The sequence below is a fragment of the Pteropus alecto genome, unplaced genomic scaffold (assembly GCF_000325575.1).
Source record: "Pteropus alecto unplaced genomic scaffold, ASM32557v1 scaffold25, whole genome shotgun sequence".
Classification (NCBI taxonomy): Eukaryota; Metazoa; Chordata; class Mammalia; order Chiroptera; family Pteropodidae; genus Pteropus; species Pteropus alecto.
In genome coordinates this window covers 35,904,292-35,926,638 of record NW_006441955.1, presented here as the reverse complement: position 1 = coordinate 35,926,638, position 22,347 = coordinate 35,904,292, and the positions used below count along the sequence as shown (strand labels likewise).

General features: G+C 34.2%; 1 protein-coding gene and 1 pseudogene across 1 annotated transcript in view; both read left to right on the top strand.

The window, feature by feature from the left end:
* FAM69A (family with sequence similarity 69 member A) overlaps positions 1-22,347 on the top strand; it is a 100,061-nt gene that overhangs the window by 18,731 nt on the left and 58,983 nt on the right. The window lies entirely within an intron of this gene.
* On the top strand, positions 15,350-15,468 carry LOC112486049 (annotated as a pseudogene).

Genomic DNA, 22,347 nt, shown 5'->3' with positions numbered 1-22,347 from the left:
ACTGGGAAAAAAGAATGAGGCTGGAGGCATCACTCTGCCCGACTTCAAATTATACTACAAAGTGACAGTAATCAAAATGGCATGGTATTGACAGCACAACAGACACATGGAGCAGTGGAACAGAATCAAGAGTCCGTAAGTCCATATTTATATGGGCAAATAATTTTTGACAAAGTAGCAAAAAACTTACAGTGGAGAAAGAAAAGGCTCTTCAATAAATGGTGCTGGAAAGTCACCTGCAAATAATTGGAACTAGACTGTTGTCTATCACTACACACCAAAATTAACTCAAAATGGATTAAGGACCTGAATATAAGACCTGAAACAATAAAATGCATAGAAGAAAACATAGGAACTAAACTCAAGAATCTTGGACTTAAAAAGGATTTTATGAATTTGATCTCAAAGGCAAGGGAAGCAAAAGCAAAATCCAAACTGAAAAGCTTCTGCTCAGCAAAAAAAAAAAAATCATCAACAAGGTAAAGGGACAACCATCCAAATGGGAAAATATATTTGCAAGCAAAGTCTCTGATAAGGGCCTAATATCCAAAATATACAAAGAACTCATATGACTCAATAACAACAAAAAAACAAACGATCCAATCAAAAAATGGGCGGAGGACCTGAACTGACACTTCTCCCTAGAGGACATACAAATGGCCAAAAAATATATGAAAAGATGCTCAACATCACTAGCTATTAGAGAAATGCAAATCAAAACCACAATGAGATACCATCTCACACCAATAGAATATCTATAATCAACAGGACAAGTAATAACAATGCTGGAGAGGATATGGAGAAAAGGGAACCCTCATACATTGCTGGTGGAACTGCAGATTGGTACAGCCACTATGGAAAACAATATGGAGGTTCCTCAAAAAACTAAGATCATAAGGTTACCATATGATCTACTGGCTATTTACCCTCAAAGACTTGAAAACCCATATCTGAAAAGATATTTGTACACCGACGTTCATAGCAGCATTATTCACAGTGACCAGGACATGGAAGCAACCGAAGTGTTCTATGATAGATGATTGGCTAAAGAAGCTGTGGTACATATATACAATGGAATATTACTCAGCCATAAGAAGAGATGAAATACCGCCATTTGCGACAACATGGATGGATCTCGAGATAATCATGCTAAGTGAAATAAGCCAGACAGAAAAAGTTGAAAATCACATGATATCACTTACATGTGGGATATAAACCTAAAAGCAACAAATGAAAGGACAAACAGAGACTCATGGACATGGACTATAGACTAGTGGTTACCAGAGGGTAAGGGGTGTGGGAGGAAGGGGGAGGTAGATGTGGTAAAGGGGGTCAAATATAGCGAGGTAAAGGGAGGATGAAGTGGATAAAGGGGATCAAATATATGGTAGCTGAAGGAAACTGAGCTTTGGGTGGTAAACACAATAGAATATACAGATGTCAAATTATAATGTACCCCTGAAAATTATATAATTGTATTAATGTTACCCCAATAAACTTAATTTTAAAAAAATTAAAAAAATGTTTTCTTATGTCCCTTAATTTTATTTGTTCCCCTCAGGGTTTGTTTTTCTATATGTTTTTCTTAGCTGCTCTTTTTCATGATTCCAGATTTTCTTATGTGCCTGGTAATCCTTGATTGTCTGTATTTTAGAAAGAAAAACTGAGGAAGTGGTGTGGATTTCTTCTGCTGTTTTAAAAGCTGGTCTTTTTTCCCCTTAAATCTGTCATCTGAGTGGATGGCTGCCTGAGGCCTCTCTGTAGGACAGGATGCCTTGGCTGGCTTACTTACTGTATGGTAAGTCTGTGCTCAGGCTTTGGAGGCCCTTGTGCTTTACTCTGGGTGGACTATACTCCTACTAGAAGCCTTGCCTTTCCCCAGGTTGTTTGTTCCTCCAGTTACCTGGGTTTTCCACTAAGGGTTAATGCCAGGCTGCCTGCGATGTGTGTGGAGGTGGGGGAAGCAGATGGGAGTGCCAGCCAGCACAGTTCCAGGTACAGACCTTCAATTATCCCCACTGTCTTCAGCCCACTTCTCATTTCTCACTCCTGCCCTCCCTCCTATCTGCTGATGCAGAGCCCAGAGCCATCAGGTGTTCTGGGGCAGATTGTCTCTCTAGATTTCCTTCTAGCATTCCAAAAAGCAGTTTGGCTTCCAGCTCCTTTTAGGTTGCCTTGTGGAGTATTCTGGGCTGTGGCTTTCTCTGCCTGTCTCATCCATCAACACAATTCCATCTGACTTTTTAATTTGAGAAATTTAAAGGGCTCTTCGATCTACTGGTGAACCCCTTACTTCCCTTTCTTTTTGTGATTAGAGGTTTATTGCTGCTTTTGCCTCCCTTATTTGAATGTGGTTTTGCAAGCTGTTAGTAGTAAACATGTATCTTCAACCTACCATCTTGAACTAAAAGTCCTGATGTGAATTTAAACTATCTTTTGGATGTTTACCTACCTATCCTATTTATCTTTATGGCTGCAGTGTCTGTTTTAAGCATTGCATAATTAATAAGTTATTTCAATATAAGGCAAGAGAATTAGAATCAATAACTTCAGAGGCATAAAAATATAATGGTACAATTTTTTCCAGAAAATCTTGTATAGTAGTAATAGTTTATTTTAGTTAAAAAAAGAAAAAACTATTCAATTAAAGATCGGGGTCTTAGATTAGCATCAGTTTTCTGCTCAATTTCTATAGGTTATAAGTCAACAGGATATTACCTGCTATGTACCAGGTAAGCACTGGACTTGTAGCAGTGGTGTGATAGATCTCTGCTTTCATAGTACTTGCATGTTGTGTTTGGGGAGGAGCACTGCTAGATAATAAATGAATTTTTTAAAAACCAACAAAAATGTTGGGTAGCTATGTGCACGATGCAAATAATTAAAATAGATAGTATGGTAATGAGTGTCAGGACGTCTATCTTGGCCATTTGATTGGAGAACCTGGCTGTGGAGGGGATGGTTACCTGAGATCTAACAAGTGGGAGCCAGCCAGGCAAAAACTGGGGACTTGGCATTACCATCAGAAAGCGTATCCTGTCTACTTTTTTCAGTGCTAGTTGTGGTTTGGTTTTGATCATATTTCTGACCTATAAAAGATTTTTATATTAATTTAATGAATTACTTAAACATTTCATCAGCTTTTAAATAGCACTTTAGTGAAATAGAAAGACTTGAGATAATTTATTCCCCTAGGATAGAGAAGGGATAAACAAGCTTTTTTAGTCTGTGATAGCAGAATGGTTTGGTGAATTAAAGGCCTTAATTATTATGCTTTAAGCAACAACTTAATTTGCGTCAGTCTGATTCTTAGCTTTCAAATGGAGTTCTTCCTTTGATATATTGTGTTGCTATTTTGGTGCTTGTCATTTTGCTATTGCACTTTTCCTCATCAAAAACTATTTACTGTTCACTTTCATATACTGTACTGCGGGCTGCAGGTGCACATTTGCTTTTATCTTTAAGTTGGGTACACTTTTCAAGGAGTATGGAGCCATAGATAGTTTAAGGGAACCAATTCATAGATCTTGAAATACTCCATGGACTTTTTCTAACATTGTTCTGCCTGAAAATGTGCAGCACTATGCAGCATGGTTTGCTTTCACATTTTCTCTTTCACAGTTGCCCTTCTCCTACTATTACAAAAGAAAGGTATACTGCTCATCTATCTTGGATCTGACAAAGTTCCCTGGATGTAAAAACCACCAGGCCAAACAAAGGGCAATTGAAAATGTTAGTGTCTGTGTTAGTGAATGACAAAGTAACATTATCTCAAGGAATGACTGAATAACAGTTTCTTTTGCAGTACAACTAGTTTCCAATTTTTTGCTCTCACAAACTGAAAGAAGACCTAATTGAGTTGCTTGCTAATTAACTAATAGATTGTTAAGTATATATTTTTGATGGCAGGTTACTGTTATTTTTCTCATATAACTCAGAAGATTTCAAATAATTGAAAAATAATTGCTTTAACAATACTTCCATTCTCATCTTCTCATTTATGTGAAAAAGGCTTCTCACCACTTAAAATTATAAAAACAAACAATAGGGATAGAATTAATGCTGAGTCCTGTTTCATTCTGACAATAAATGATAGTCACTGTGGAAACATGAACTAATTGAAGAAAAAATTTCACCCATCTCTTTAATAAAGTTTCTTATATTTAAAATTTTTTTAGATCAAAATTTGCAGTATATTTATATTTTAATTGATTGGGTAGTAATAATTGTAAAGAAAACTCAAAACAGAGGAAATTGTTTTAAAACTTGGAGTCTTTTATTACAGAAAACAAAGAAATTTATTTTCAGTTTATAGAAAGATTTTTGTTGAGGAAAAATAGAGTGGCCAATAAAAGACTTTCAAACATAAAATGTATTACATTAAAAATAATTCATGTGGGAAGAATCACCTTTCCTGATGTTAAGGCTTATTGTATGGCTTTATAAATCAAGATACTGTGGTACTAGCAGAGGGATAGACACATATATCAATGGAATAGAATAGTTCAATAGAATAGATATAAAACCACATAAATATGACTAATTTTTGACAAAGGATCTACAAGCAATTCAAATGGAGGAGGGATAGCCTTTTCATTAAGTGGTGCTGAACAATTGGGTATCCATTAGCAAAACAGAAGAAACTTGACCTAAATCTTATACAAAAATTAACTCAAAATGGATAATGGACATAAATGGAAAACAAAACTATAAAACTTCTAGGAAAAAAAAGAAAATCTTTGGGGCCTAGGACTAGGCAAAATGTTGTTAGACTTGACACCATAGGCATGAGCCATAAAAGGAAAAATTGATAAATTTGATTTCGTCCAAATTAAAATCTTTTGCTTTGTAAAAGACCTTGTTAAGAAGATGAAAAGACAAGCTACAGACTGGGAGAAAATATTTGCAAGCCATATATCTGACAAACAACTAGTATTTAGAATGTACGAAGAACTCTCAAAACGGAAGAGTAAAAAACCAGTCTAATTAGAAAATCGGAAGGAGACATTTCACAGACGTTACACCAAAAAAGATATACATATGGCACATAAGCACAGGAAAAGATGTTCAACCTCATTAGCCATTAGGGAAATGCAAATTAAAACCAAAATGAGATATAATCAGAATGGCTAAAATAAAAAATAGTGACACCACCAAATACTGACGAGGTTGCAGAGAAACTGGATCATTCATACGTTGATGGTAGGAATGTGAAATGATAGTCACTCTGGAAATTTCTTTAAAAAACTAAATATACAGCTATCATATGGTCCAGCAATTAAACTCCTGGGCATTTATCCTAGAGTAATGAAAACTTAATTCTATAGATGACTTGTGTCCCACCTACCCCCAAATTTACATGTTGAAGCCTGAAACCCCAACGTGTGGTATTTGGATATGAGGCCTTTGGAAGATAATTAGGTTTAATGAGGTCATAAGGCAAGGCTCTTATGATGGGATTAGTTAGTGCTCTCATAAGAAGATACATCAGAGAGAGCAACACTCCCCCCACCCCAATCATAAATGAGGGCACAGTGAGAAGGCAGTCTGCAAGCCAGGAAGAGATCTCTTTCCAGAACTTGACTGTTCTGACACCCTGGTCTCAGATTCCCAGCCTCCAGCTCCAGAACTGAGAAAATAAATTCTTGTTCTTTAAGCAACCCAGTCTATGGTATTTTGTTATGGCAACTCAAGATGACTGTGACACGTTTACACTAACCTGTAAATGAATATTTATAGCCACTTTATTTGTAATAGCCCCAAACTGGAAACAACCCAGATGTCTGTCCTTCGATGGATGAATAGTTAAACAAACTATGTTACATCTAAACTGTGGAATATGACTCAACAATAAAAAGGAGTGAACTGTTGATACATGCAACTACTTGATGAACCTGGAGGAAATTATGTTTAGTAAAAAGCCAATCTCAAAAGGATACATACTACATGATTCCATTTATATAACATTTGTGGGATAACATATTTACAGAGATAGAAAACAGATTAGTGGTGGCCAGGGGCTAGGGAAGGGACAGAGAGAGGAAGGCTGTAGCTATAAAGAGATAATACAGAGAAGTCTTTGGTGATGGTACAGCTAAGTATCTTGGTTGTGGTAGTGGTTACACAAAGTTACATATGTGATAAAATTGCATAGAGCACACATATGTACATGCACACATTTAAAATGAGTGCATATATACTGGTGAAATATGAATAAGCTCTGGATTGTACAAATGTCAATTTCCTGGTTGTGATGTGCTCTTGTTAGTTATGTAGCACGTTAATGTTGGGGAATGCGGAATGAAGAGTACACAGGCCCTCCCTGTACATTTCGTAGCACCTTCCTATGAATCTATAAATATTTCAAATGGAAAGTTAAAAAAATAATTGTAGTGAAAGTGCAAAGAAAAATAGGTTCAAGAAAAAAAAAGAAAATTTCTCACCATTCTAAACCAGTTGTTCATCAGTTTTTTGAAATGGATAACAGTGGCTATCAAATTGCTATAGAGTTTAAATTCCATTTGATACATTTAAGGTGCTATATAAGAGCTTTATTTTAAAATATCAACATTTACAATATGTTAGAAATTATTCCTTTGCAACTGTTTAAACTTAAGGTAAAAAATTTGAGATGTCAATAAAAAATGTTCAAAATTCTTCGGAGCTCACAAACAAAAAGGTAGATTTTGATAGCATAATACCTGTATTGATGAAGGGCTACATTCCAAAAATGTACTTTAAAAAATCAAAATCTTAATTACCAGAGATAGTTGAAATATTAAATAACGGGAGCTGTTGGTTAAGGATAGGACTGTAGTACCAAAAAGCCATTAAATAAATAAGAATACAAAACATGGCTTAGTAAGAGTAAGAAAAGGAAGAAGTATTGTACTGTGTTTAGATGACATCATTGGCCTCAAATGCCTACTGTTTTAATCAATACAGTTGTGTTCAATAGCTGTGTTCTAAACAGGCAAGAGAAGAAAAGGAAAGAGAGGCAGAAAAGGGCTGTGCTTTGAGCAGTCTGTGTTAGGGTGGGCAGAATGATATTAACCTCCACCCTGAACAATCACTCTAAAAGGACTGTGTCAGGTTTGCTTTTAGTTAATAATGCACGATTTCAGATTTCCGTTTTTTATTGCTACTCCCCATCTCTTTATAGGCTTGATGATGTCCCTAAGTAGAGAATTAAGTCTTCCATTTCACCATTAAGTTTGCCAGCTTAATATACAAGTACTCGTAGGATTGGTTATATTATTGAGTAAATAATTTCAGTAATTTGATGTATGTAAATTATCTGATCATTTTCTAGTTGATAGAGGAGTGGAATGTGGAGGAAGTGGGTATTTGGGAAGGTGGGGAAGCAGCAAGTTAAGCTTCGAAAGCTGCAAATAGAATCAGAAAATGAAGTATTTGGTCTTGCTAATACATTGCTTAACAAGATTTATGAATGTTTTGGTTAATATTTAAAAATATTGCTTTATTAAGGAGTTTGTTTCTCTGAAGATTAACTTAAAATAGAGCCTATTAAATCAGATTAATTTAAAAGTAGCCCATAGTCAGATCTGATAAGTAAATGTCAAAGTCATTATGTTATGTATACTTTCCTCTCCAAAGGTGATAGAAATTAACCATACAAAATCATAGTATTGGGTTATAAATGTCTTATGTAGCAAGTATTTTTGTTGAAGTGATTTTGAATTTAAAGTAGAAAGAATTCTCATGTTGTACGAATTTAAGATGAATATACTTTAGCATGAGATTTCAAGCATGTGATTTGACTTGTATCAAGTACCTTTCTTAGCCTTGTTTTTTCCATTTACTGGTGAGAGGATGATAATTTATAGGACAGTTTTTTCTTACCTCTCATAACAATATTTTCAATATTGAAGGAGGAATGCTTTAGCTTCCTCTTAAATGCTGTGATATCCAAAGATTATAAATTTTCAAATGACTTTCAAAAGATATATTGTGACATTCTGTTAGACTCTTGACTATTTTAAGAACATTTTGAAGTCAGATTAGTGAAATGACCAAATTCTCCCTTCAAATTCATTGTCTGTTTATTTTGGTATATATTTATGATTACATTGGAGGAATCTATATATTTTAACTTATTGAGAGCTTTTAACATATTCATTACATAAGGACTTCTAAAAATTCATGTACCAGTTATTTAAAAATTTTGTCCTATTAAATATAGAAAATTTCATTATTGTATATGATAAAGACTGACCAAACTGTAAAGTTACACAGAATATTTTCTTCACTTTCAATAAGTAAATAGGGGCATATTTATGTTACCTGATGTGAAAAAGATTCTTCTAATATGTTGGTAATACTTTGAATAAGAAAACAGTTTACATTTTTACTTGAGAAAAGGGTCCAGATAGAATAACACAGTGGAGACATAAATGGATACTATCTGTATTTACTAAAGAGAGACACCTGTGAATTCCCGTCCCCCCTCCCCGTATCTATAAATATTTTCAAGAGGCAAGTGGTAAATATTTGTCAAGGTCTAGATGGGATGCCCTCCATCTAGGCGGGTGGTTATAGCTTAGAAGCTGTGAGGACTGTAGCACCGCTAAGAGGCTGCTTTACCTAGTGGTGTTGGGAGAGATGGAAGTGGAGAGTATCCTTAGTTCATAGTTTGATTATGACTTTATGAAAAACTCTAATGTACTAATTAAGTATATAGTTCTATAATATTAGCAAGTATGTTTTCTCTGTATTATAAAGAGCAACATTTAAGTTTTAAATGACCTTCATGTTGAATGGTTCAAAAATAAATTGAAATTCCTTATAAATGAAGAATGATGGAATTATCTTCAGGTCAAGGTACAATTTTTAACTCTAAAATGGACCTTTGACACAAATTGACAGTAACTTTTTTTCTCTGATTGGCTTTATTAAGCTATTCGTGAGTCGAGCAACATCCTATTTAGCAACTAGAAGGGTGTTCCCAACAGTTAGTTTTTAAGGTTAGGCTTTTCCAAAGTAGAATGAATAAAAGTGCCTATTTCCTCTGCATCTTGGGAAGGTATCTGCTAAGTGATACCTTTCTGAATAGAGAGGTATCTGACTAAAGATCAGAAGCTGAATAAAGATAAACAATCTAATATATTTTTTCTGCCAATCTAAACTTGAAAGCTTTACTAGTATCTATATTAAATAAGCAACACTTGGTAGCATAACTTTTGGAAATAATATTCTCTAGAACAAGATTTAAAGAAATGTAGACAACTATACACAATCAAGAACCTTCTCACTGATCTTCATTTTTAACAAAATTGCTTACTCTATCCCTGCTTCTCCCATTATGGCCTAAGTAAAGACATTCATTCTGTATTGTTGTCCAATTTGAGACCAGTCTTCTGAGACATCTACCTAGTTTTCCATTTAACCAGTTGTTAAAAGCTGTAGGCATATTTATTGTAGGCATACTGATGGCATGGGCTTTCTAGCTTGACTCGTTAATGTCTTGCTTTCACTACTTAACAGTCCGGTCCCTCTATGTCTTTATAAAAAAGTGTGTGAGTGTTGGGGCAGGGTGGGGTGTGGGGGTTCTGTTCATATATAGCCTTTTAAGGTGATTAGGCAAAAGCCAAAGAAGATTATCATCACTCCATGCTGTAAAGTCCCAAGATGACACTGAGGCAGTATAAAACAATGGCTTAAGAGCATGAGTTTAGGAGTCAGACACACCAGGATTCATATCCTGGCTCTACCACGTATGTGCTGTCTGCCTTTAAACAACATGCCCAACCTAAAACATTTAATTTCATGGAGTTATGAGGATTAGATGAAATAATAGATGTAGTACACTTTGTGTGTGTGTGTAGCTCATAATAAAAACGATAAGGGGAGCAGGAAGAAAATAATCTTTTTCTAATGCCCCTTTAATTTTTTTTTAAATCAGGTAAGAGCAAATTCCTACCATTAGACTCTTACTAGATCTCTAATTCTGTGAAGCTGTGAGTTTGGTAAAGACTAATTTGCCATTAGCTTAAAATCAGTTTCATTATTAGCCTTTATAGCATACTTTGCTATTTATTTAAAGGGAACTGATTTTTTTTTATGTGAAAAACCATACCCTTCACATGAAATATCAAGAAAAAGTATTGCTTCTTAAATTTTTATAAAATATAAAATGCATACTGAAAAGTATGTATGTGTTCAAAAAATAGAATCCGTCAACCCTGAGAAGGAAAATGCCTTCCAAGAAGGACTCCTTTTGGTTAACTGAGAACGAATTCATAACCAGAGTCCAGCTATTATTGTAGAGGGCTCTCATGCACACTGCATATCAAGGAAAAGCCACAGACTGAGCTGCCAAGCCTCCTGCACTATGTTCCTGCAGTCTGAGCTGACTCTTATAAAGAAGCTCCTGGTATTGTATTTCAACTAATGGGACTGAGACTGTCCCTGTCCAATCAGAGCTGCGCATCTATATTCTTATTTGCATCTTTACTAACCAATCAGAGCAGCTCTATAATGACCAATCAGAACATGAAATTCCGACTAATCAGTACAGTGCAATAGGGACCAGACTATACAAATTTGGAGTCCTCATTTGAATAAAAATGGACCAATCAGGGGTTAGGAGAAAGCTTCCTCTATATAAGTTTGCCTCCCCTTTGTCTTGGGAGGCACAAATTCAGTTTCCTCTAGAGACTGTATTACCCTGGTTTCCAAACTGTATAAAGTTTCTTCTCACCATACCCCAGACTGGGACCAACTGTTAGCATTGGATTGGCCACACTGACCTTTTATTGACAACCTTATCAGCACTCTAGAAGCCCCCTTCATATTCTCTTCCCATGATTACCATCTCCTGCAACAGTAACCTCTATACTGACTCTTAATGGAATAGATTAGTACTGTCTGTTTTTGTTTATAAATGGAATTTTATCTTTTGGGTCTGGCTTCTTTTGCTTAGCGTTATGTTTGTGAGATTCATCCATATTGTCATCTATAGTTATATATATTCATTCTCATTGCTGTATAATATTCTATTGTGTGGGCATACCCCAATTTATTTATCCATTCTACCTTTAATGGAAACTTCCAGTTTTTAGCTATTACAGATATTTAAGCTCTGGACATTCTAGTACCTTTTGGTGAATATATGTAAGCATTTGTGTTGGACTGGAACTGCTGGGTCATAGGTATGCCTACATTTAGTTTTAATGAATAATTAAAATCAGTTTTCCAAAAGACTGTACCAGTTTATACTCCTAGTAATATATGAGAGGTCTAGTTATTCCATGTCCTCACCAATACTTTGTATTGTATACCTTCTTCATTTTAGATGTTCTGATGGGAGTTGAATGATATCACATTATGGTTTTAATTTGTATTTTCCTGATTACTAATGAAGTTAGACATCTTTTCAGGTTTATTTGCCATTTGGATGGCCTCTTTAGGGAAGTCACAAAAGTTTAGGTCTTTTATTTACACTTCTGTTGGATGGTCTATATTTTTCTATTGATTCGTAGGAATTTTCTAATCTCTGTATGTTGTTTTTCAGATATATCGTTATATCTTCTACTTTTGTGGGTTGTTATTTTGCTCTGTTAGTGTTGTTTCTTGATGTATAGAAATTCTTAATGTAATCAGATTTTATTTTTTTTTTCTTTTATGGCCAAAGTTTTTATGTCTTAATAAGAGGGTACAGGTATTTCAAATACTCTAAGGTCACAAAGATATTTCATGTTCTCTGAAAGCTTTATTACCTTATCTTTCACATTTAGAATTGTAGTCCACTAGGGACTGCTTTTTATATATGTTTTAATTAGAGGTTAAGATACTTTTTTTTTCTCAGTTGGATATTCAGATGACCTTTGTTGAGGTTTTTTGAGAAGCAGCATGGATATTTTGGTGATAGTTGGGTTTATTCACTGCTAGAATAAGTTCTAATCCTAGCCCAAAAGGAGACTGAAAGACCATTTCAAGACCTCTTTTTCTTTCCTGGTTGACCATTTGGTCTCCAGCACAGTAGAACAGGTAGGGATTTCTGTTTTGGTCTCCAGCACAGTAAAGCATGTAGGGATTTCTGTTGAGATCTCCATAAGATGAAAGTTAAGTTTGCTAGAATTAGATGGAAGTATAATGTGCAGTGACTATGCAGTAATACTTGTAAATTATTCATGACGGGTTAGTCACCAGTTAACATACTATAAGAAAGTAGGAGTGATTGGAGAAAGATATAGATCTGAACCTTATATGAAAGTTTAAAAAAATTAAGAAGGTCAGTAATAATATTGCCTTACATTTATGGAATAGTTTACAAAGTGCTTTCATTTACACTATTTCATTTCGATCCTTATGGTAACTAGCATTGCAAAGTTTTCAAAACAGATATTGTTCCAGTCTAACAGAGGAAGAAAATGAAAATTCAGATTATTTAATTAGCTTTATAAATAATTTATAAAACTGATAACCTAGTAGTCTTATTGCTCTGTTCCAACCATCTCTACAAGATTGCTCTAGGCAAGTTAAACCAGAGATACAGACAGACCCCAAATAGGATTTATTCTCTCAAAGGGATATAATGCTTCAGCGTTTAATCAAAATGAAACATTTTTCATCTGACAAATGAGCTGGAGCTTGGAGAGGTTTTGATTCACAGAATTTGATAATCTCACATTTTCCTATTGTCTTTTTACAACCATCAATTGGATTAACTCTTTGTGATGCCTTAATCCCTTCTGGCACTTTACAAATGAAGTTTGTTTTTGACGTCTATTAGCAAATAGACTTAGGACCTAAATGCAATTATGTAAACTGGACATAAAAACTAGTAAGAATTTAATTCCAAAAGTTTAACTCAGAAGTCATCAAATTTGTATTATTCTAATCAACTAGAAGCTCCTGGCAGATTATAACTCTTTATAATTTTTGGTTTTCCCTAGAGTAGCGTACAATGAATTGCATATGATGAACATTTATAGTCTGTGAGAACTAATAATTAAGTAGACAAGTGAAACCAAAAGTTATTTCTACTAATGGTAGGTTTTTAAAAAAGATATAAATGACCTATTCATAAAAAGGCTCAAACTTAAATCATCCAGGGCTACGTACAACAGCATTCATCAAAGCAATAAATCAATCTTCTTGATACCTAACAGAGGTGCATGGTACTTGCTGTGGTGGTTCTGGCAGATGTGGATTACCACTCTGAGCTTCTTTTATGTCCTTCTCTATTCCCTACAGAGAAACCGGACTCGGGTTTTCAAAACTACTACTTAGTTAAATGAATGCAGGAAGAGGTGATCTAAATCACTATAACTTCAACTGTGTACTACAGTTTTCTGACAATAGTGTTCTCAGACTCGATGCAGAGCCAAATCTACCACTTTTTTATAGTAGAGATATTTCTTGTGTTTCGGCTTGTTTAGTTAATCAAGTATAGAATAATGTGTTTATTTCTTTGCTCTATTATTTGAATAAGTTATAAGATAATAAGGATAAGATAAAGATTTTATTCTCCAGTTATCTGCAATTGTATTATAAATAATGGAATTAATTTTAGTGACACTGGTTCAACTTGCTTGTTTTAAAGATAAAGAGGAAACAGACTCAAGTCACAGCTAGTCAGTAAGAGTGCTAAGATTTAATTCCCGGTCTTATGATCTTGATTCCAGTGCCCTGCCACCTTTAAATGTATATTGGGCTATAATTTTTAAAGACTCTTACCAAGTTTAAAGATACAGAATTTCTTAATTCTGTTTTAATAGTTTTTAATCGAATTCTAACCTCATTTTACTTTGGTGACTCAGGGACTTAAAATACACAATCCTTTTAAAAGCTATTATTTACAGAATCACAAAATAAAAGTATATTGCCATTTCTAGCAAAATGCTGATTATGAGCCTATGACTTTCAGGCTTTTGAAATTACTTAAAAGAGCTTAAGATACAAGCAACATGGTCTTTTTCTATTGTTTAAGAAGGTAGTACTGCTCAATGGAGAAGTTGAAAGATTATTAAACTAGGAGACTTGAGGTCTGTAGTTTGTACTGTCACCAACTAGTTGTATGATCTTAGACAAATAACCTATCTTCTCTGGGTTTTGGTTTGCTTATCTGTAAAATAAAGAAATAAGGTTAGAATTCTAACTGTCTCTTCAGTAGATAACTCGTTATTGCAGAATGTAAGAAGTTAGGCAGAGTGTTTGTTGTCAGAAGTCTTTGGACATGAAAATTATCTGTGCTTAATATTCTTTATCTTGACACTACTAAGTAACCACAGACAGGCCAGCCAGCAATCAATAGCACAGCCATCTATAGCACAGCCACTACTGTTTATTTATAGAACTCTGGAGAAGGGCCAGATTTTATTTTTTCCAGAAACACTCTTGGCAGATATGTATCCCTAGAGATGTCTGTTTAATTTTGTGGTGCAGTACATGGTTTAGTGAAAAAGAAAAGGAATGCTGATCTACTTCATTCTAGATGTTCTCAGAGATAGCTCATGTTCATTTGTTTCCATACTCTCTATGTTTCAAGATGTAGAGGTGAGCCAAAATGAAAAGAGGAAAGGGAGAAACCTTTCACAGTATATACGGACTCTGGTAATGAATTTGAACTGTGGAGGTTATGTGTGTATTTACATAAATTGAAAACTTCTGAAATATATATATAGTATTCAGAAATGTCTTGCCAGATTTATTATCTTAAACTTTCTTGTGCTATATATCTGTTTACAAATCTTAAAACTTATTAATTCACTTCTCAGAACTGTTAAGTATTTAAAGCCCTCTGTATGTGGTGCTTTCTTCTTCATCCAACTAAATTGATTCAGCAAATATTGTTTAGAGCATCTATGCACAAGACACTGTGCAAAGGTAAAAATAAATAACATATAGCTTTTTGTAGATGTATAATATCAGTATTAATGTTACCTTGTCCAGGATATATTTTTTTTCCATTTAGAAATTTGTTCTACTTCATTCCATTCCACTTAAACTGTTCTTGCTAAGGTTATCAGTGGTCTTCTTATTGCTAGATTCATCAGGCAATTTTCAGTCCTAATTTTACTCTACTTTTTTATGGCATTGGGTGCTACTGAATATGTCTGCTTTCTTAAGACTTTTTTCTTTCTTAGTTTCATATTTTCTGTTTCTTCTTGGAACTTTTCTTTAAGGGACAAAGTTTTCATTTTGTTGATCTTCAGTTTAGGTCACTGTTTATTAGTTTTTGTCTTTTTATTCCTTTCTTTCTACTTCCTTGTTTTGTTTTGTTTTTTCCATTTCGTCTTTTAGTTTAGTTGTTTTGCTGTTCTTTTTCTAACTTCTTGGATGTTGTTTAGCTATTTAATTTAAAAATAAAATAAAATAAACTTTAATCTATGGCCATGCCACCCTGAACATGCCTGATCTCGTCTGATCTCGGAAGCTAAGCAGGGTCGGGCCTGGTTAGTTCTTGGATGGGAGACCACCTAGGAATACCAGGTGCTGTAGGCATTGAAAAAAATAAAAAATAAAAAAATAAATAAATAAACAAACTTTATTTTTAGAGCAGTTTTAGTTTCACAGCAAAATTGATCAGAGAGTACGGAGAGTTCCCATATACCCTATGCACATACAGTCTTCCCTACTATCTATCACCAGAGTGGTACATTTGTTACAGCTCATGAACCTACACTGATATGTCATTATCGCTCAAAGTCCACAGTTTACATTAAAATTCATTCTTGGTGTTGTACATTATATGGGTGTGGACAAATGTATAATGATATATATTCACCATTATAGTATCATATAAAGTAGTTGCACTGCCCTAAAAGTCCTCTGTGCTCCACCTGTGCATCCCTCCCTCCCTCCTAACCCTTGGCAACGACTGTTCTTTTTACTCTCCCCATAGTTTTGCCTTTTCCAGAATGTCGTATAATTGAAATCATATAGTATGTAGCCTGTTTCAGATTGGCTTCTTTCACTTAATGATATTTATTTAAGTTTTTCCCATGGTTTTTCATGGCTTGACAGCTCATTTCTTTTTAAGACTGAATAATATTTAATATCTGGATGTGCCACAGTTCATTTATCTGTTCATCTACTGAAGATCTGCTTGTTTGTTTCCAAGTTTTGGTAACTATGAATAAAGCTGCTACAAACATCTTTGTGTAGGTTTTTGTGTGGATTTAAGTTTTAACCGTTTTCCCATTTAGAAAAAAAAGTACAGCTTGCTGCTAGTGTTAATTTAACATCACATGAAGGAATGCTATGTTTTCTAGGATTTGACATTTTCAGCGATTGAGAATTACTATATTTTGTAAATGGAAATACCACTACTAAGAACAGAATGCTATAAACAGAATGATGTCATTTGTTTCCAAAGATTATCAATAATAATAAAAGCGAGATATTTTGTGGCAAACTTTGGGAGTAAATTAGGACTGTGATCCATGCGTTATCTCAGACTAAATGCCGTTCCGCTGGCAAGTATTCTCTGGACAAATGGGAGATGAGTTACATTCATTTGGGTGAATACCAAAGAGCTTGATTGCTGGATTATAAGAATGTGTTTCATTTTATAAGAAACTGTCAGACTGCTTTCCACCAGCAATGTGAGAATTCCTGTTGCTCCACATCCTAGTCAGTTTTTGTTATTGTGTTTTGAATTTTAGCCATTTTAATAAGTGCATGGTGGAATATCATTGTTCTAATTTGCAGTTCCCTAATGGCATATGAGGTGGAGCATCTTTTCATATGCTCATTTGCCATTTGTATGTCGTCTTTGGTGAGGTATTCAAATGTTATTTAGATCTTTTCCAGTATTACTGATTTTTTTGGTCTACTTATTCTAACAATTATTGAGAGTGGTGTTAAAATCTCCCACAGTTATTCTAGTGAATTCATCTATTTCTCCTTATAGAGAAATAGATGAATTCACTTATCTGTCATTTTTGCTTTACATATCTTGAAGTTATATAATTAAGAGCATAGTAATCCAAAAATGCTGTGTATTCATTATTTCACATTTTATTGTTAGGAACTTTCCCTTGAAGTCTATGTTGGTTGGTACTAATATAGTGGTGTTATCAGGTATAATACCAGCTGTAGCTACACCAGCTTTCTTTCAGTTTTTGTTTGCTTAGGATAACTTTTTTCATTCTTTTACTTTCAGTCTTTTTGTATTCTTAAATTACATGCAAGTCTTATGAACACCACACCATTTGATTTTGTTTTGTTTTTATTAGTTTAAAAATCTTTGTCTTTTAACAGGATGTTAATCTTTGTTTTTTAACAGAAACATTTTGTTCATTCATATTTCATGTTGTTTCAAATCTGTTTGGGTTTAAATCATTATCTTGTTCTGTCTCCCTTAGTTTATGTGATGGTACTCTCTTGGTTCTCTTCCTACCTTTCTGAGTATTAGGTATTTTCATGTGTGAATGCTATTTTCTATTTACCACTTAAATGCTCATGGTCCTTAGGATTTCATTATTTGCCTTTATTTTTGCCATTATTTTTCTTACTCTATTTACTTGCCCTAAGTGACTCTATTCACATTCATAATTTCAACTACTGCTTATTTACTGAGCTCTAACCCTGTATATTCAACTGCCTCTTGGACTTCACCACTTGTAAAATCCTGTCACCGTCCCAGATTCATCCAGATTCATCATGTCCAAAACCATACTGAGCTTCTTTTACTCTAACACTGGTCTACTACCTATATTTCCTGGATTGGTGAATATAGCTACCATTCCTTTTTTAATATATCCTGATCTATGTTCCCTGCATATCTAGTCTCCTGGTCTTAGAGCCATCTCCTTTTTGTTCCCAAAGCCACTGCCTTATTTTTGGTCTTTATCCTAATTTGCCTAGTTCATTACAAAAGTTTTCTGAATGGTCTTGCTACATTTATTCTTGCATCACTACATTTTACTCATCATTGCTTTCAGAGTGATCTTGAAGGGTTTTAAGCAGAAAAATTAAATCAGATTTAAATCAGATTTGCATTTTAGAAATAAAACTCAAAATTTCTGATTACTGCAGATAATTATAATTATTAAAGAAATCTAATGCCTATGTCCTTTTGTCTTTAGTAGATTCTCTAGAGCATGACTTTCAGGCTTTTTCAACCACACCTGTTATAAGAAGTACGTTTATACCATGACCCAGTACACACACACACACACACGCGCGCGCGCGCGTGAAATAAAAGTTTCAGTAACAATACTTACCTTTTCTACTTACCTTTACTGCATCCTTAAATTCTCTAACCTAGGCTATTTAATTGTTTTAAATGCTCATTTTGATTCACTAAGTTGATTTCATTACCTCTAGTTTGAAAAACTGCTCAAGAGTGTGCTGCTTTCTGTTGATCCACATGAAGGAGCAAAGGCAATCCTATGGAGAAAGGATTGTCTTTTCAACAAATGTGCTAGAACTGGACATCTATGTACATAAGAGTAAATTTAGACACAAACCTTACACCTTCCACAAAAATGAGCTTAAAATGGATCATGGACCTAATGTAAAATACAAAACTACAAAACTTCTAGAAGATAACATAGGAGAAAATCTAGGTGACTTTGGGTTTGGCAGTGAGTTTTTAGATTCAGCACCATAAGCATGATCCATGAAAGAAAAAGTCGATATGTTGGACTTCATTAAATTAAAATTTTCTGCTCTGCAAAAGACACTGTTAAGAAAATGAAAAGACAAGCTACAGACTAGAAGAAGATAATTGCAAAACACATATCTGGTAAAGGATTAGTATCTAAAATATACAAAGAACTCTTAAAACTTAATAATTAAAAAAAAACACAACCCAATTAAAAATGGGCAAAAGATCTGGACACTTCATCAAAGAATATATGCAAATGACAAACATATGAAAAGATGCTTAATATCATATATCATTAGGGAATTGAAAATTTAATAATGAGATGTTTCTACATAACTATTAGAATGACTAAAATTCAAAATTCTGACAACACCAAATGCTGGCAAGGATATGGAACAACATAAACTCTCAGTTATTGCTGGTAGGAATGTAAAATGGTATAGACACTTTGGAAAACAGTTTTTCAGTTTCTTACAAAGCTAAACATAGCCCCTTACCATGTGATAAAGCAATCATATATGCTTCTAGATATTTACTCAAATTAATTGAAAACTTATGTCCACACAGAAACTGATACACAAATGTTTATAGAAGCTTTATTCATAATTGCCAAAACTTGGAACAGGCAAGATGTCTTTCAGTAGGTGAATGTATAAGCAAACTGTGGTACACCCAAACAATGGAATATTTTTTCTGTTTTTCTCTTTTTTAAATAAATTTATTTATTTTAATTAGTTTCAAGTATACAGTACATTGGTTAGACATCTATAATGTTCATAAAACAATCCCCCCAATTGCTCTCTCCCTCCCCTGACCCTCCACTTACCCATCATATTAATGCTAACTAACTGCATTCTCTCTGCTATGCTCCCTGTGCCCAACTATCAACTACTAATTTGTACTTCTTTAACCCTTCACTCCATTCTCTCAGCCCCGCAACCTCTCTTCCCTCTGTCCATCACCAAATTGTCCACTATATTTGTGAGTCTGTTTGTGATAAGTTTGTTCTTTTTGTTCCTTAGATACTGCATGTAAGTGAAATCATGTGGTATTTATCTTTTTCTGTCTGACTTATTTCACTCAGCATGATAACCTCTAGGTCCATCCATGTCGTTGCAAATGGTAGGATTTCATGTTTCTTAATGGCTGAGTAATATTCCATTGTGTATATGTACCACAGCTTCTTTTGCCAGTCATCTTCATAAGACACTTTGGTTGCTTCTATGACCTGGCCACTGCGAATAATGCTGCTTTGAACATCGGTGTGTAGATATCTTTTCAGATATGAGTTTTCAAGTCTTTGGGGTAAATACCCAACCAATTTGCAATCCCACCAACAATGTATGAGGGTTCCCTTTTCTCTGCATCCTCGCCAACACTTGCTGTTTTTTGATATATTGATGATAGTCATTCTGACAGGTGTGAGGTGATATCTCATTGTGGTTTTAATTTGCATTTCTCTGATGATTAGTGACCTTGTTAGACATCTGTATTTCCTCTTTGGAGAAGTATCTGTTCAGGTCTTCTGCCCAGTTTTTAATTGGATTGTTTCTTTTTGTTGTTGAGTTGTATAAGTTTTTCATAAATTTTGGATATAAACTCCTTATCAGATGTATCATTAGCGAATATCTTCTCCCAAAGAGTCAGTTGTCTTTTTGTTTTGTTGATGGTTTCTTTTGCTGTACAAAAACTTTTTAGTTTGATGTAGTTGCATTTGTTTATTTTTCCTTTTGTTTCCCCTGCCCGAGGAGATGTATCTGAAAAGAAATTCCTGTTAGTGCTATCAGAGAGTTTACTGCCTATATTTTCTTCTAAAAGTTTTATGGTTTTGAGTCTTACATTTAAATATTTAATCCATTTTGAGTCTATTCTTGTATACAGTGTAAGAAGATGGTCCAGCTTCTTTTTTTACATGTATCTGTCCAATTTTCCCAACACCTTTTATTGAAGAGACTGTCTTTACTCCATTCTATATTCTTATCTCCTTTGTCATATATTAAATGAGCATATAGATGTGGATTTATTTCTGGGCTCTCTGTTCTGTTCCATTGATTAATGTATCTGTTTTTATGCCAGTACCATGCTGTTTTGATTACTGTAGCCTTGTATTATAGTTTGATATCAGGTAGTGTGATACTTCCAAATTTGTTCTTCTTTCTCAAGATTGCCATGGCTATTCGGGGTTTTTTTGGCTTCTTATAAATTTTAGGATTATTTGCCAAACAATGGAATATTACTCAGCAATAAAAAGAATGTACTATTAAGCCACAAAAAGACATGGAGAAAACTTAAATGCATATTGCTAAGTGAAAGAAGCCAATCTTAAAAGCCTGTGTATACTGTATGATATCAATTATGTGACATTCTGGAAAAGGCAAAACTATGGAAACAGTAAAAAGAAGAATGGTTGTCAGAGTTTGGAGGTGGGGAAGGATGAATAGGTGGAGAACTAGGGATTTTAAAGACAGTGAAATTATTCTGTGTGAAACTACAATGGTGGATACATGACATTATGCATTTCTTAGAGCTCATAGAACTGTACAACACAAAGAGTGAACACTAATGTAAACTATGGACTTTATCAATCTTGGTTTATCAGGTGTAACAAGTGTACCAAATAATGCAAGAAAATGAGGGCAGGGAGTAGGAATATATGGGAATTCTCTATACTTTCTGCTCAATTTTTCTGTAAATCTAAGATTGCTCTAAAAATAAATTTATTATTTTTTAAAGTAAGAAAGAGTATGTCCATTCATTAATTCAACAAACATGTGTTAAATACTTGCTATATACCAAAGAATGAAGTTCTGAAAGTAATAAATTATGTAATACATACTTTTTCAAAGACTTTTTCAAAGTCTAGTGGGGAAAGTACATCAACAGTTGGGGTGATATTTGCTCTGTCAGAAGTGTATATAGAGTGTTATAGGATGCAGGAAGGGACCATGGTAGTCTGGTTTGGGAAGGTTTTTTTTAAGAGTGATAGAAAAGGCTTCTTGTCATGCTTCATTTGAGATTTTTAGAGTGAGTAGCAGTTGACTAGATAAAAATTTATATGTTAGGGAATGAGCACCTTGAGGAGATGATATTCTATACAGACAAAACAGTATCTAAAGAGGCATAGAGGTAAGAAACAGCATACCATGAACAGGAAATTACAAAGAATTCTTTCCTTAGAGGTAAATAATATTATGAAGGGCCTTGTATATTAAAAGAATTTGTACTTTATCCTAAAGGCTAAGGAAGGTTATTTATGGTGGATTTACTGATATGAGAAGATAACTCTTGCTTTCTTCTTCAAATACATGGAAATGCTCAATAAAATATAAACTTGATTTCTTAGTTTTAAAAAAAATACTTAAGAGAAAAAGGAAATCTTCAGATACCAGAAACGAAGAAGAAACTAAAACCCAGACATAAAAGAAAGCTAAAGCCAAATGGACAATGGGGAGTAGGAGCTGTAGTTTTAAGGCCACATGAGGTAAGGAGGGAAGGCTTCAGTCTGTGATAATCAGAAAATTAGAACTAATCTATGTGTTTAAAGTCGGGAGCCACAAAAAGTTCTTAAGGGAGATGATACAGCAACTACATCCCCCTGGCCTAAGGAAGCAACAAAGGACATGGAGCTGGGGTTTTAGGCCTTCGAAGAGGCAAAAATAAAAAATAAGGCTGGAGAGAGGATGTGGCCAATTAACCCAAGCCTAAGCCAATCAGCTCATGGCATTTTACTGGTCATCATGTTTGGTTCAAGGGTGGTTATATGTTTT